Raw genomic sequence first — 15,478 nt, forward strand, 5'->3', positions numbered from 1 at the left:
CCTTACTGTTCTCACACTTGACTAGGATTAATTCATTTAAAATTTACTTTAAATTTTCACAGCAAAATGTAGCCTTGCAATTAGATCTATATTTCTCTCTATTGTCTTTCAACATCAAAAATAGATGCTAAACAATTGCTATATTTTCAGTGCAGATGGGATGTTTAGGACAGGTGTAAATTAATTCCAGGATATTATGGATGTAATGTTTCTCCTATACCACCATTCTCACACTTCCTGGAATTAATTTGAACATTCGTTATGTGGATAGTGGCTGTTCTGCAAGAGAGAAAATTCACTCTCTGGCAAGTCTACAATTGTTATACCTCTGGCCTGGAGCACTGGAGGCATTTGGGTGGGAGAAGTCAGCAGAATTAATATACAACTACTAAATTCACACATGTAACTATAGACACTAAAGATTTAAAAGGGTCGGTCTTCAATTACTTTTCTTTATCGGTGCATGATCATACACAATTTAAAGCAAAACAGTTAGATTTTTGCCCATTACTCTGATTTTGCATTGCATGTAAAAACTTTTACTGGCGTTCTTACTGATTTATCCAATGTGAGCAAGTGTGATGTGCATGCCCGGTTACATTTGAAAATCAACCCAATCATAATGTCTCATGTAAACATGGTTTCCCTGGGTTGTTAGATTTTTTAATAAGCTGTTTTTTGGTAGTTATCATCAGCATATTGGAGTACATGGAAACACATTCAATAAAATGTAACATTCTACCTAGTTTAAAGAACCTCATGGAATATAATATAATCCCTTTAAGAATAAAGTGTTACATTTACAGGGATTTGAATCTGCTGTGCCATCTCTCTCTCTCTCTCTCTCTCTCTCTCTCCCTCTTTTTCTCAAACACACATACACACAACTCTGACGGTGGTCCTGTCTGGGGCAAAAATAGAGGCAACTATAGAGCCACTATATTTCTGGGAATTTAAGGTAATGGACTTACTGAGCTTTCCACAGCTGTAGCTCAACCGAGGTATGAGGAGGCACGCAACTGCAGTTCTGGAGAACAAACAGTCCTTTCATTACATACCCATTTGTTATCATATGAATATCTGCAGATCATCTGTACAACTACAAGTGTATCCCAATTAGCATTTAGCATGAAAATTGCACGCTAAACCCAGACAGCTAATTGGCTAACATCAGCCATGGAGACTATGCAATGTTGAGGTCATTTTCATTCTAAAGCAGAAGTTATTTTAAAGTTGCTCGGCAGAGATGTTTGCTGGACTCATGTTGACCTCCTTGTGTAACTTGTATTTCACTTTCCAATTCTAGACACTAAGTAAGGGTGTCAGATGTTGTGGAAAATTAAATCAAGCCAAAATCCTATTCATCATTTCATCAGAACAGGAAATGGATACTTGAGCAAGTTTCCTGCCATGACTTTCTGTGCTGGTAGGTTCTAAAACAAAATAATAATACATTTGTTTTCACTAAAATAAACGGGAAGTGATGGAAGGGAATTCATGGTTCTTTTCCTGCAACTTATTTAAATGTTTACTTTACTTAGAGTGTCAATGATGCAATGTTCTATTTCATATTAAGAGGCCATGGCATAGCTCCTCTGATAGATTTTTGCTGCACTGTTCAGTGTCATTGTTAGCAGTTATTTCTTTTTTTTCTCCCCTATTTCTCCCCAATTTGGAATGCCCAGTTCCCAATGCGCTGTAAGTCCTCATGGTGGCGTTGTGACTCGCCTCAATCTGGGTGACGGAGGATGAATCTCAGTTGCCTCCGTGTCTGAGGCGGTCAATCAATGCATCTTATCACGTTCCTTGTTGAGTGCATTACCACGGAAACATTGCACATGCGAATGCTTCACGCTTTTCTCTGCGGCATCCAAACACAACTCACCACGCGCCCCACTGAGAGCAAACCACATTATAGCAACTACGAGGAGGTTACCCCATGTGACTCTACCCTCTCTAGCAACTGGGCCAATTTGGTCGCTCAGCATGCTCTGGATTCAAACTCGCGACTCCAGGGGTGATAGTCAGCATCTTTACTCGCTGAGCTACCCAGGCAACATAGAAGTTAGTTTTGACTCAAATCAACCAGGTACAGATCTAAAATGTGAGGAATTTAGGATTTACAAGATCAGTAAGTTGCAATAATAAGAACATGTTAAATATGTTGACTTTAGTGATTTACAGCAATCAGGACAAAACACAAATTAGCACAACAAAGCCAGCTAGGGGATTGAAACCTCAAGTCATTACATTCAAGAGAGCTTGCTATGTCAGTTATAATAGTCTCAAGAAATCAAATCGACGTGCCAAGCATGGGAGCAGGCTGCACCAACCGCCACTTTTCTCTCTCTATGGTTCTCGCATAAAGCGGCTGGGGCCATCTTAACGCTATCACACACATCGGGGAAGGCGTTCTTTTCAAACTGCTATACTTTCAGGGGGAAAAGGCCCCGCGGAGACCACCACCGGGGGAGGTAATGAGTGGTGAAATACGTCACATGGGTTTTCAGGCCACACGCGGAAATGGAGCGGTGGTAGATCCTACCGGCTGCAAGGAGTTACTACAAACTCTGCCCATGGGAGATGCGGGTTCGCCCACAGGGGGACCGTACTGTGGAAAATACACACAGGGGGATTAATCCACAAGGTTCCATCCTGTGGAGCACCTATTCCGGTACATATTAATTTTAGAACCCGTAGTGGGTCTGGTCGGGGAATTCCTCCGCTCAATTCACGGACCAGAGGGCTAGTGATGAAGAACATCCAGGGAAGGCAAATCTAGTGGACTCTCCTGGGGGAAAGGAGTGCACGTGATCACCTCAGTGGAGGGGAAAGGCAATATATGCAAGCGGAACACCCAGTCAGCCGTTCCGCATTCCCGAGTTCTACATGCTTGGACCTGAGAGAACACTGGACGAGACCGATTGTAAAATCTCGTAAAAGTATTGGGAGTTGCCCAGCCCACTGCTCTGCAGCTGTCTGCTAGGGAGGTGCCGTTGGCCAGTATCCACAAGGATGCCGCAATTCTCGTTGAATGTGCTCGAACCTGCAAGGGGCGGGCGCGGCCTAGGTGTGATAGGCCAAGGCAATGGCGTCAAGGACCCACTGGGAAAGCCTCTGTTTGGAGATGGCGTTCACTTTACGCTGTCCACCAAATCAGACAAATAGCTGCTCAGAACATCTAAAGCTCTGCATGTGGTCCACATAGGTACGCAAAGCAAGCACCGGACATAGCAACAAAAACTCTGGGTCTGCCTCCTCCCGGGGCAGCTTCGCTTGCAGGTTCACTATCTGGTCCCTGAAGGGGTTCGTAGGAACCATGGGCACGTAGCCCAGTCGCGACCTCAGGATAACGGGAGTATGTGCTGGACCGAACTCCAGGCAGGTGTCGCTGACAGAGAACGCTTGCAGGTCCCCAACCCTCTTGATGGAAGCGAGCACGATCAGGAGGGCCGTCTTCAAGGAGAGGTCTTTGAGCTCGACTGATTCTAGTGGCTTGAAGGGGGTCTCTGAAGGCCTGAAAGGACCACTGAGAGATCCCATGAGGGGAACAGGCATAGACTGGGAGGTTTCAGCCTCTAAGTAACCTGATAATCAGATTGTGCTTCCCTAGGGACTTTCCATCCACTGCGTTGTGGTGAGCCGATATGGCAGCTTCATAGACCTTCAAGGTGGAGGGGGACAGCCTCCCCTCACCCTCTCTTGTAGAAACAAGAGCACTGACCCGTCTGCGCATCTCTGCAGGTCTTCAGATCGGGAAGAACCCCAATTTGCAAACAAGCGCTACTTTAGGGCGTAAAGTAGCCTGGTAGAGGGAGCTCTGTCTTGGTTGATCATGTCTACAACCGCAGGTGGTAGGACACTTAGATCTTAGAGACTCTCGTTAGTGAGCTAGAATCAGCCAGTCATTGAGGAAGTCAAGTACGCAGATGCCCACTTCCCTTAGTCAGTCGTCGAGTGCAGTTCCTACAGCACATCAGGAACAGGACTACCCAAGTGCAGATATTTAAGTGTCTTGGCCTGGTGGATTTGCAGGGGGGCCATGGTATGCAGGGCAGAGACCACTTGGGGCAGCTCCGCCATCGAAGGTAGTGAGAGCAGAGGAGCAAGGAAGCCGGTTTCGGGCAGTGAAAGGTGCCCTCTACGGCTTTGTCAACTCGTCATGCTCCTCCGGGAAGAAAGGAACCGTAAATCCCCATGAACCACCCGCCCCCCCCAGCATGTTCGTTTGCTTCAGTTCGGGCTCGAGGTGCGAGCGGCTTGCCTCACGGCCAGTCTGTTTACTCTCTCGGACCCTGCGAGCTGGAAGATGATTTCACCACTGCATCGGAGAGCGGCATAGGGGCGTCTGATGCTGATGACTCGACTGGGCTGCCACCTTCGGGTCTTCTCGTCCAGTCTGAGCCTGACGTGGAGATGTCTGCAATGCTTGCCCGGGCCACAGTGAGCGAGGGCTGAAGAAGAAATCTGAATGTACAGAGGCATGATTCCCTCCCATTATACCCAGATGTCCGGGGGAGGGACATGCAAATTATGTCTGCCAAATTCTCATTGGCCTTTTCTTAAGTTCAGAGGTAAAGTGGCCTTCAAAAAAGTCCCCAAGTGTCGCTTCACTCAACACAACGTCGAAGTGAGTGACAGACGGGGGAACTAAGAATACACAATAGAAAATGGCTTCAACTTTGAATGTACTTGAAGTGAATGAACAGTGTGTAGTAAACACTGTAGTATAAAGGAATGTGTGTAATTTCTTTGCCACTAGTGGCACCAAACAGAAGAAATAATAGGTTTCCCAAACAGTTATGTTGTAAACGTTAAAGGAACGGTTCACACAATTTTTTTTATTCTTTCATCATTTACTCACACTTATGACATCCCAGATATGTATGACTTTATTTATTATTCAAAACACAAACAAAGAATTTTAGAAGAATATTTCTGCTCTGTATGTCCATTCAATGCAAGTGAATGGGTGGCAAATATTTAAAGCCCCAAAATCCACATAAACAGAGCATAAAAGTAATCCAGACTCCAGTGATTAAATCCCTAACTTTTAAAGCAATATGGTATGGGTGAGAAACAGATTTTCTTATCATAAATTCTCCTCCCTGCCCAACAGGGGGCAAAATGTAAGAATGTGAATCACCAAAAACAGGAGTAAGGGAAATTCAGTAAAAAGGACTTAAATATCTATCTTTCTCATCTACACCTTTCATATCACTTTAGAAGATATGGATTTAACCACCGTCATCTGGAGTACTTTTATATCCCTTATGTGGCTTTTGGAGCTTCAAAATTGTGGCACCTATTTACTTTAAAATGAACCTAAAGAGCTGAAATATTCTTCTAAAATCTTAAATTGTGTTGTGCAGAAGATAGAAAGTCATACACATCTGGGATGGCATGAGAGTAAATGATGGAAGATTTAATATTTAAAACCATAAAGGGCTTATTTCCAAGAATAGATAATGACATTATAACAATGTAATGTAACTGAAATTACATTTAACTTATAGCTAACAGAAACAGATACATGTCAAACCTGATATAGTACATGTATACACAACACCTTTCCACCACACATTTTGGAATAGTAACTTTATCGCTTTATTTTGTAATTCTTTTTTTATCTTAATTTATTTCCTATACATGTGACCTACTGATGTCAGACCACCTGCAATGCATTCACACACACCTGGCACACATCTTACATGGCTTGGATTTTGGAAATATGATTTTGTGTGGTTTTCTTTATGCATTTTTAAATATTCAAATCAATATAACTTCCTGGTCATGTGACTTGATGATGTCACACCACCTGTAATATATTAACAAACACCTAAAACACATCATACATGACTTGGATTTTGGAAATATGGTATTAGTATTTATATAGTATATATAGTATATTTATATAGTATTTATTTTTTTAATTTTTGACATTTTCAAATCCATACAGCTTCCTGGTCATGTGACCTGAGGATTTCACCACATCCAATGCTTTTGCAAAAACATCCTACCAATAATAATAATAATAATAATAATAAATTAATAAAAAAAACAAATTCCCATCTTTGGTTTTTGAAATCCTCCTTAACATTTGGACATGGTGGATAACATTTTGTACTTTTACTTGGCTACATCATGCTTATTAGGCCCTTATATGAATTTAAAGGACTATTCCGGGTTCAATACAAATTAAGCTCAATCAACAGTATTTGTGGCATAATGCTGATTATCACAATTTGTTTTTTTTACTTGTCCCTTCTTTTCATAAAAAAGAGAGCAAAAATCAAGGTTACAGTGAGGCACTTACAATAGAAGTGAATGGGGCCAATTTTTGAACATTAAAATACTCACTTTTTCAAAAGTATGGCTAACAGACTTAAACAATATGCATGTTCACATTGTTTTAGTGATAAAATCACTTACTTACAGTAACTTTTCTATGTAAATTTATAGCCAGTTTTACAACTTCATTGCCATGATAATATATGTCAAACAAACCTTAAAATGACTGTAAAAATGCCAATTTAAATACTTTACAGCTCACATAATACATGCATTTTAGAAGAAGAATTAATGTAAGTGCTTTTATAAAATTATAAGCTTCACATTTCTGCCTTTATAGCATCTAAAAATTGACCACATATACTTCCACTGTAAGTGCCTCATTGTAACCTTGATTCTTGCTTTTTTTTTCAATGAAAAGGACGGATGAGTCAATAGAGCATGAGTCAATAGAGCTTAACACACCATAAAAATTATTTCCATAATTTGCTATCTTTAGATTTTTTGCCAAATCAATGTAGATTCACTAATTTGTTCAGATAACATAATAATTTGTGTTTTTAGTGAGTAAACTAATTGCACAATGGCAATGCACTGATGTAATGTAAAATAAAAAAATCCACTAATTGTTATATACTATACATTTTATTAAAATTATTATGCATTTATTTTATTTAATTATCAAATTGTTTTTTATTATTAATTCAAAATTTTAAGTTTACATTATTTAAGTTAAACCAAAATAATTTCTTACAGTGCATCTTTACGCATCCGCCCTGCACGCCATGGCCCTTCTACAAGTACATCAGGCCAAGGTGCTCTCAGGCCTACGGAGAGCCCCCTTCCAGACCCTCGAGTCAGTTGAGTTAAAGGCAATCTCTCTGAAGACTGCCCCCCTGACTGCACTCACTTCCATCAAGAGGGTTGGGGACCTGCAAGCGTTCTCTGTCAGCGAAGCTAGAGTTCGGTGTGATCCTGAGACCCCAACCGGGCTATGTGCCAAGGTTCCCACTACCCCATTCAGGGATCAAGTGAAGAGCCTTCAAGTGCTGCCTCTGGAGGAGACAGACCCAGCCTTATCGTTGCTGTGTCCGGTGCGTGCTTTGCGCATCTATTTGGATCGCACGCAGAGCTTTGGGCGCTCTGAGCAGCTCTTTGTCTGCTTTGATGGACAGTGGTTCCCTGAAAGGCAAAGACAGTTGGGAACCGTACACCTCAAGAGAAGCTGGGCCCTACTCTTGGGATGATGATGACCACTGGAACAGCTGGAATCTCTGGGATGAGATTATAAACTGGGGAGAAGAGGAAAAACAATTCCTTAAAAATGAAATCCCTGATACTGCTGCTTTCAAAAAGAACCTGCAGGAGAAGAATTCAGGTTTCACAGAAATGCAGAGGAGTGGACAACTGATCAAGAACCTTTATTGGTCTGGCATTGTGAATATCAGGGATATGTGGGTGCCCCATATTCCAAGTGGATTTGCACCATTCCTCTTTGCCAGCAGGAAAAGCCCATCTGCTGGTCAGGGCTCTGACAGGCCTCACAAGATATAAAGGGAATGGAGAGAGAGCAGCAAGGCATCACTGTTCCAGTTTACATTGAAGGAGTGAGTGGCACTTCCTCTATGGCTGAGGGAATATTCATGCCCCTCTCCCTGAAGAAAAGAATGTGTTCACAAAGGCCAGTTCCCCATGACGAGTGCCAAGGTACTTCCAGTGTGCATAGATATAGCACTTTACGTGCTGCTCTTCAGGATTGCTGGCAGAAGAATCTTCTATTTCTTCTGCTGTGTCTAGAGTCCAGGCTGTGGCCACAGTCTAGTGTCACTTGGGATGACAATGCATACTGGGGCTCTTGGAACAGATGGGATGAAGTCATCGACTGGGGAGATGAGCAGGACAGATCCAGAGGGGAGAGAAAAGGAGCGTTGTAGTTGTCTGGTCTCATACATGCTTACAACAGCATGAAAATAAATTACAGAGAAGAACAAGTATCTGCAGAATTCTTGCAGAGAAAAATAAACATATTTGTATCCTATGACCACAAGTGTTCGAATTACAAGTGGTAGGCATATCCATTCCCCAACTTCTCAAAACGTTTAGGTAGGTGAGTAACATTAGTAAAACTTTGAGTTTCAGAACTCTAGATACTTTTCTACACTTTTTTGCTCTTACCTGTGAAGTTAACACAAGCCTGAAAAACACACTTAACTAAACCTTATTAGAAACAGTACCAACTTGACACTGATGTCCATTTAGTATAGCCACATAAAATGTATTAAATTAAGGTTAAGATTAAAATCACACCTAATTGAAACTAAAATCACCTGTAAGTGCATCAACTAGTAGTGGTTCTCAAACCAGTCTCGGAGGCCCCCTCAACACTGTACATTTTGTACTGCCGAAGTCATTTAAAGAATTAATAAAAAGCTTTTTAACACACCTAGGTTTCTCTCGGAGAATCAGCTTAATGTGGCCATGCACAGTAAACACATTAGCAATGTTTTGATGGTTGTCTGAAGAGTGCACCGGGACCGGGATAACAAATGTCATAGGATGGAGACCAACAAAAAGTCAGAACTGAGGAAAGAATTCAGTATTTCTGGAAGTACAGGAGGAAAATCACATACGTTTGTTATTTGTCCATTGGACAAAAGGGCCACGGTTTGTTCTTGGCAGGCAGCAGATGCCCTAACCTCTAAGCTATTACACGAAAACAGCATTCCATTTTAAATGCACTATATGAGGCTTACTTTTTATCCTGGATACATGCGGCTCGGTCAGTAAGCAGCTTTCTCAACAGCAACATAATTTCCCTGCGACTGTTGTGTAAATAACAAACCGAGGAAGTCTTCACTATGTCAAAACACTCAAGCAAAAAGAGCCATGTTTTTTGAAGCGTCCACAAAGACACAATGTTTACACTCTTTGTGATTTATCTTCGTCTTCTGCACCTGAGATTTTCAATTTGAAAGTATTTGCACATAAAAATGGCACCCATTACCTTTAAATTAGTGCAAAATATGGTGTTTATTAACCTGTTAAATATTCTTAATCATAAATATTACAGCAACTGGTTTAAGTGATTGCATGGAATAGTGTTTGCAGACTTAGGAATATCAAGCAGGGTGGACAGAGAAAACTGGGTTAGTGGTTCATTTCATTTCACCCTGGCAACATCTGCCTCATGTTTGCTCTTCTCAGTACTGCTGCTAAAACAAATCAACCCAGTTTAAACACATGCATTCTGAACAAGGCATACTGCAAACTGCATTTTACTTTCACATACCTCCATGAGGCAGCAGCATGGAGAGCAAAGTTTAATAGGCATGTAAAAGGACCCTGAGGCACACCTGCCCAACATATCCAAAATGTGATTGTATGTGTATGGTGTTTAGGTGGTAGTGGGGGGGAGTTCTGAGAGCTCTGGGCTCCTGCTGCACCTGCTGTTTTGCAGCTCTGAGCTGAAGGAGTGGTCAAGGCGCATCATAACTAAGGAGCAGAGGAGAAAAAAGAGGGTATATGAGATGTGTACCAAATGTAACTGCAAAAATAATAACTATTTTCGAAAAGATGTTCTCCATCTGCTATTGGCGGGAACACACATAGTCCTCAAACTCATTCCATTGGTTGAGCCGATATTGCTTTATTGAGCTAGTTGAGATGCTCAAACAAACAGAGCAATGTTTTGATGCCACAGTGTTACACTTTTTCGGTGGAATCAGCCTATGAATGGCTAACTCATAGTTGTCTCTGCGTATTATGTTGTGATTCAAGAAAGTGTTTTGACGTAAAATGTAATAATACATACCTTTCACAGACATAAGGTCAAATTTAAGGGGGCACTCACAATATTTGTGTAAAATCATGACTACCCACATGAAATGAAGACTCTAGGCATATCAGTAACCTTTTAAAAGCTGATTGTACATGGATGCCATGTTAGTATCACATGACCAGCTGAATACTACAGGCTTAATCTCAGTAATTGCTTTGTTTTTGGACATGTTAACTCAAAATAAACAAGCTGACTGTGAATAGTGAATTTCTTTAATGGTATCTGTAACTGAAATCTATTGCATTTGAATAATGCTGCATCCATGTCCCTATAGGTGTCACTGAAAGTCCGAGATGACATACTGTAAACAAAAAATTACAGAATGCACTTTTAAATACTGTAGGCTATATGGTTCGGTACCATGTGCAAATAAGGTACATTTAAACAACAAAAACAGAAAGAATCACAGAGTTTGCCTGCCATCCCACCTGGTTAATGAACACAATTTATGAAAAATAAATGTGACCAGATACAAGACATACAGAACAAGATATACAATTTCCCATATACATTCATATACATTTTAACCTCAAATCTTTTTGACATTATACTGTATATGTCAACTACCTATATTCGTTCAGCATTTGTTCAACAATTTGATGTATGTAAACTGTGCCAGAATATAGAGTCCCTCAGTCACTGGAGGTTATGTCAGGATGGGGATCCTGCATATAACCTGTGCAAGAAGAAGAAGAAGAAGAAGAAGAAGAAGAAGAAACTGTGCAAGACTAATATGTATATGTATTTACAGGCCTATAGATGTTGCCTCAAACCTCTGCAGTCACAAACCCCAGTTAGTGTCCTATTAATCTTAGTTCCAGTGACAGCTATATGTGTCATTTTGTGAATTGTCAACACTTAGTACAGCACAAAGCCCCTGTATCCATATAACAAATGATGAAATGAACCCCAGCCAGTGAGAATGATGGGAAGCAGGACAGATATAAATGTCCCTGCATTGCATACATTGTGTCAGTTTACACTAACACATGTCCTACACTTACTTAGCATCTGCTCAGTCATATACAGTAATGAAAGTGACACAGGTGCTCCTCTGTTCAATACTGATCTTTTGCAAGAGCTCAGTCACAGAGCAAAAATGAGAATGGAAATTGTCAGTCCTAGAGCTGTCTGTAATTGACACATCAAGCTTCCAGACTCAAAGTGGAGAAAAAAAAATCCCACAAAGACTTAATTCCAAAGAAATAAATCCACTGCCATTATTATTAAACACAAAATCTGGTTTATGTGTTGAGTTTTAACTGCCGAATTGCAGAAATAAATGCTGCTTACTATCCTGACACTATTTTAAGTAATAACACTGCACTTATCTGTCAGGAACGTGAACCTTTGCCCCTATAGGTGAAGTGTGGACAACCACCTCTGATAGCTGTGCAGTCTATCCTGGGCACCCTTAGAAAACGAAGGCAATATTGCAAAACAGGCTGAAGCAACTGGCCGTTGCATGCCAATAACCCTGAGAGATCGCAGCTGTTCCTTTAACTAGTTGTGTTTGCATTGTTGCCATGGTCACAGATGGGTGTGAACGTTTGGGGTTTTACTGTATGGTAGCCTACATATTACATTTTGACAGACATCTGGGATGAAAACTGGGAAGTTTAAGCCTCCTGTTCTGGTTGTAACAGTGAGCTTCTGCAAGTTGTTTACTTTGATTTATTTTATTCTAAAAAAAACATTTTTACACCAAATGTTCCTTTTTTTTTTTTTTTTTTGCCTAACCAGAGGATGAACAAATCTATTCTATAGAATCTATTAGGTATTCATGTTAAAGAATATCTGGATAAATGTATTTATTTATAAACTTTTTTTGATTAGGAAAAGGACAGGTGTGGTGGAATGACCTGCCCCCCCAAACCAACTCTTAGGGCTGTCCTTCAGCCAGGCTCACAACGGGAGTGGGTGGCAGAGAGGAAATGTCCAAATTGATAATCGGTGAATGGGGTAGGTGTAGGCAGGGACTGTGGATGTTGAGGCGCACCTGATGTTAATAGAGCCTCATCACCGCTGTCATAAGGACACAGAGCACGCCTCTTCTCGGGGAGTCCGGCTTCTTCGCTGTATGTTCACTGGCGTCCTCGCAAGTTCAGGTTCAGTACAGTTCAGGTTCAGGAGCAGAGCGGGGAGGGTGCCGGCCAAGATAGATGCATTGCCGGACCCACTCCCTGGACCTCCAGTGCAATTTAGATGCATTACGGCCAACGTGTTCCCTCATGTTCCGGAAGGAGGGTAGCATGTGCAGTCATCAGACCTTGCCCATGTCCTGGACCACGCTATGGACTCTACCCCTGCCTACACCTACACCATTCACTACAAGGGTGCCAGATCCTCCTTTATTTTGGACACTTTTCTCCTTGGACACAATTTTTACCCCATGTTTGGACATTTTCTGAATATTATTATTTCCAATAAATGCCTCTCTGAGGTCTGATGCCACATCCACTGTCTATCTCTCGCTCATTCCTCCACATAGGACAATTCTAATTTTAGTCTCATTAATGTTTTCAACATAGTGTGCAGCATTGGATACCCCAGACAGAAATAATGTAAACTGAATTAAAAAAAAACATGAAGGTTAATGTAAATTTAAAATGTATACCCGAAGAGAACAGGGAATTATATCAAGAGCCTTCTTCTTGCTGTTGCTTCATGCACTCACAAAACTAACAGTTTGAATAAAATATCAGAACCATGTGTCACTTACATTAGTAGTGCGTTAACTTTTTTATTTATTTATTTTTATCTCTGTTTGATTCAGAATGTAGAATGGGCTATAAGCTTAAAAAATGTAATCACACTATTTGTTCTAAGAAACATTTAAACTGATTTTGATGTGAAAACTAAATTATTGTTTTGTCGGCCATAAAAATGTTTATCTTGGTATCAAATTGTCCACGGCATGTGAGAGACAGTTTTGTGGCTGACAATTATGAGCCTTTTACAACCTATACAAAAACATATTATAGCAGTACCATTGTGCAATAATGAAATCAAATTGTAAGACCATATTAGTTAGTGATTTACAGGTATACTATTCATGATGTACTATAGTATTTACATAGTACTCTGAGGTACTTAAAAAATGTAATTGTACTACTATGGTCCATTTCCAAAAAATGGTATTACCAAAGTACTTTTTGGTCCTTTATTGTATGTTCATTTTAAATCATATTGGGGTATATTCAAAATACAAAGTGTTGCTATGCCAACATTAAATGCTGAAATAATGGGTACACTGTCAAATCCTTCTAAAACAATTTAGTCATTTAGCAGATAATATGTTATTAAATTATGTCATGAAATTAGAGAAAAGAGCAATATGTTCCTCATATCTTCACAATTTAGGACATCTCTGGCCTGCCAAATGAGACCAACTGGAAACTTTGTCCATGGATTAGCTTCATCTGGATATACTGTGCGAGTGTGAGGTTCCTCATAAGGAGGCACAGTAGTAGGATTTGGAAGTCATTGGAAAGAGCTAAGACCTGTGTAGCTTCAACATGGACTAAATCAGCAGCTTCCATTGGCTGGTAATCCCACCACTCTTTGTGCCGGGGTCCAGGGTCAGCCAAGTACAAAGGGCCTGACCTGCGAGATTCAATGAAACAGGGGCCTAGCAGGACAGAATAAAATGCGTGGTCAAAGCTGACTCAACATAGAGCCTAGAGTCAGCACTTGACAGCATGCAGAGAGAAGACAAAGCTATGGTAGAATAATGTAATACACTTGCTAACTGCCTTCAATCTGGCTAGCTGTCCGGGCATGGGAAGGATGAAGCTATTCAAAAGGCACATTTCAGTGCCTCATGTCATCTTATTCTCTTATATGAAGTTAGCTTTAAAGGCATTTTAAAGAATGATAACATTTGAATATGATAGTAGCCTTAAGCACACTAACATAGGCAGACAGACTGGCATGTGTCCTTGTTTGGCCTAGTCAAAACGCTGACCTAAATTCTATTGAAATCTTTGAACAACTTGAAGAAGGCTGTCCATTAACATTCACAAGGTGGTTTGACTAAGGCTGAGTAATTCTGTAAGGAAGATTGACTAAACATTCCTGCCTCTATGTGTGCAAAGTTGGCAGATATATATCCAAACAGTTTTTAATACATGCTGTAAAAAGTGATAACCTTCAATTGTTACCTTTAGGAGCTATTTCTACCTGATCTAACCCTTACCGTACGTTCATATTACCTTACCGCTTCTCGCCGCCGAGAGACGATGGCTGTCATTGAAAATGAATGACTTCCGGTCGATTTGACGCTCTCGCCGCCTCTGGTGTGAACGCACGGTTAGAATTAGTGTTGTTGGTGTAACCTAATGAATTAACGCTGCTTAATTATATATGTTATATAATGTAAATAGTTTTGACTTAAGTAAAACCAGATAATTTAGATGCTGCCACAGGAAGCAAATTTTTTAGGTTAACATTTTTCAGTACACTATAAAAGATTTTGTCATGTTCAAAATTAACTGTTTTTATTCAAGACAAACTATTTAACATCACTGAATGAACCTAAATACATTAGGTTAAACCTGCAAAAGTAATTTTTATGGGCACATTTGTTGACTTGTTGACTGACCCCTGAGCCTCTATCCTGTGCGTGCTGACCTGCATCCTGAACCTATGGTCAAGAATGACATAACAACCATGGATTTTCTAAATACGTCATGACTGAGTTGCAATTCAGTATTGAGTTTGTGGTCAGAATTAGACACAATATGTAACATATTTCATCTCACATAGAAGGATCACCAATAAAAAAAAATTAAAAGCTGAAAATTACTACAATATTGTTAATGTTGAAAGTTAGTCCATATGTACATAGTACATATGTGATGTTAAACCTTATGTTCCAAAAAGTATTATACTTAATAAAAAAATTTATTAAATGCAACATAGCCTAAGGGCAAGATTATGCTAAATAAAATCTGGCAAGAAGAAACAGAACAAACGTCATTCAGCATTACTTAAATTGCCTGGGCCAAACAATCCCTTGTGGTCCTGGACTGTTCTAACACTAACTTTAGGTTGTATACATTTCCAACCCGCCCTCTAAGCCAATGTTTGTGACCTCACTTGACCCCAAGGTCACTTTATGACCCCAGTGCACCCGATAAGCTGAGGTCATAAGGTTAGCACCTATAAACCAAGCAGGCGTCTTTGAGTCCAACTCCTTAAAGCAATTTAAACCTTATCTTTATCTGATCCGGACCCTAAAACAATAGTAAGGCAGAGTACTTTTAAATTATCGTCTACAGCGATCAGTCACAACAGTAAAACCACCTGCTTAATATTGTGTAGGTCCCCCCTCGTGTCACCAAAACA

The sequence above is a fragment of the Xyrauchen texanus genome, chromosome 4 (genome assembly GCF_025860055.1).
Source record: "Xyrauchen texanus isolate HMW12.3.18 chromosome 4, RBS_HiC_50CHRs, whole genome shotgun sequence".
Lineage (NCBI taxonomy): Eukaryota > Metazoa > Chordata > Actinopteri > Cypriniformes > Catostomidae > Xyrauchen > Xyrauchen texanus.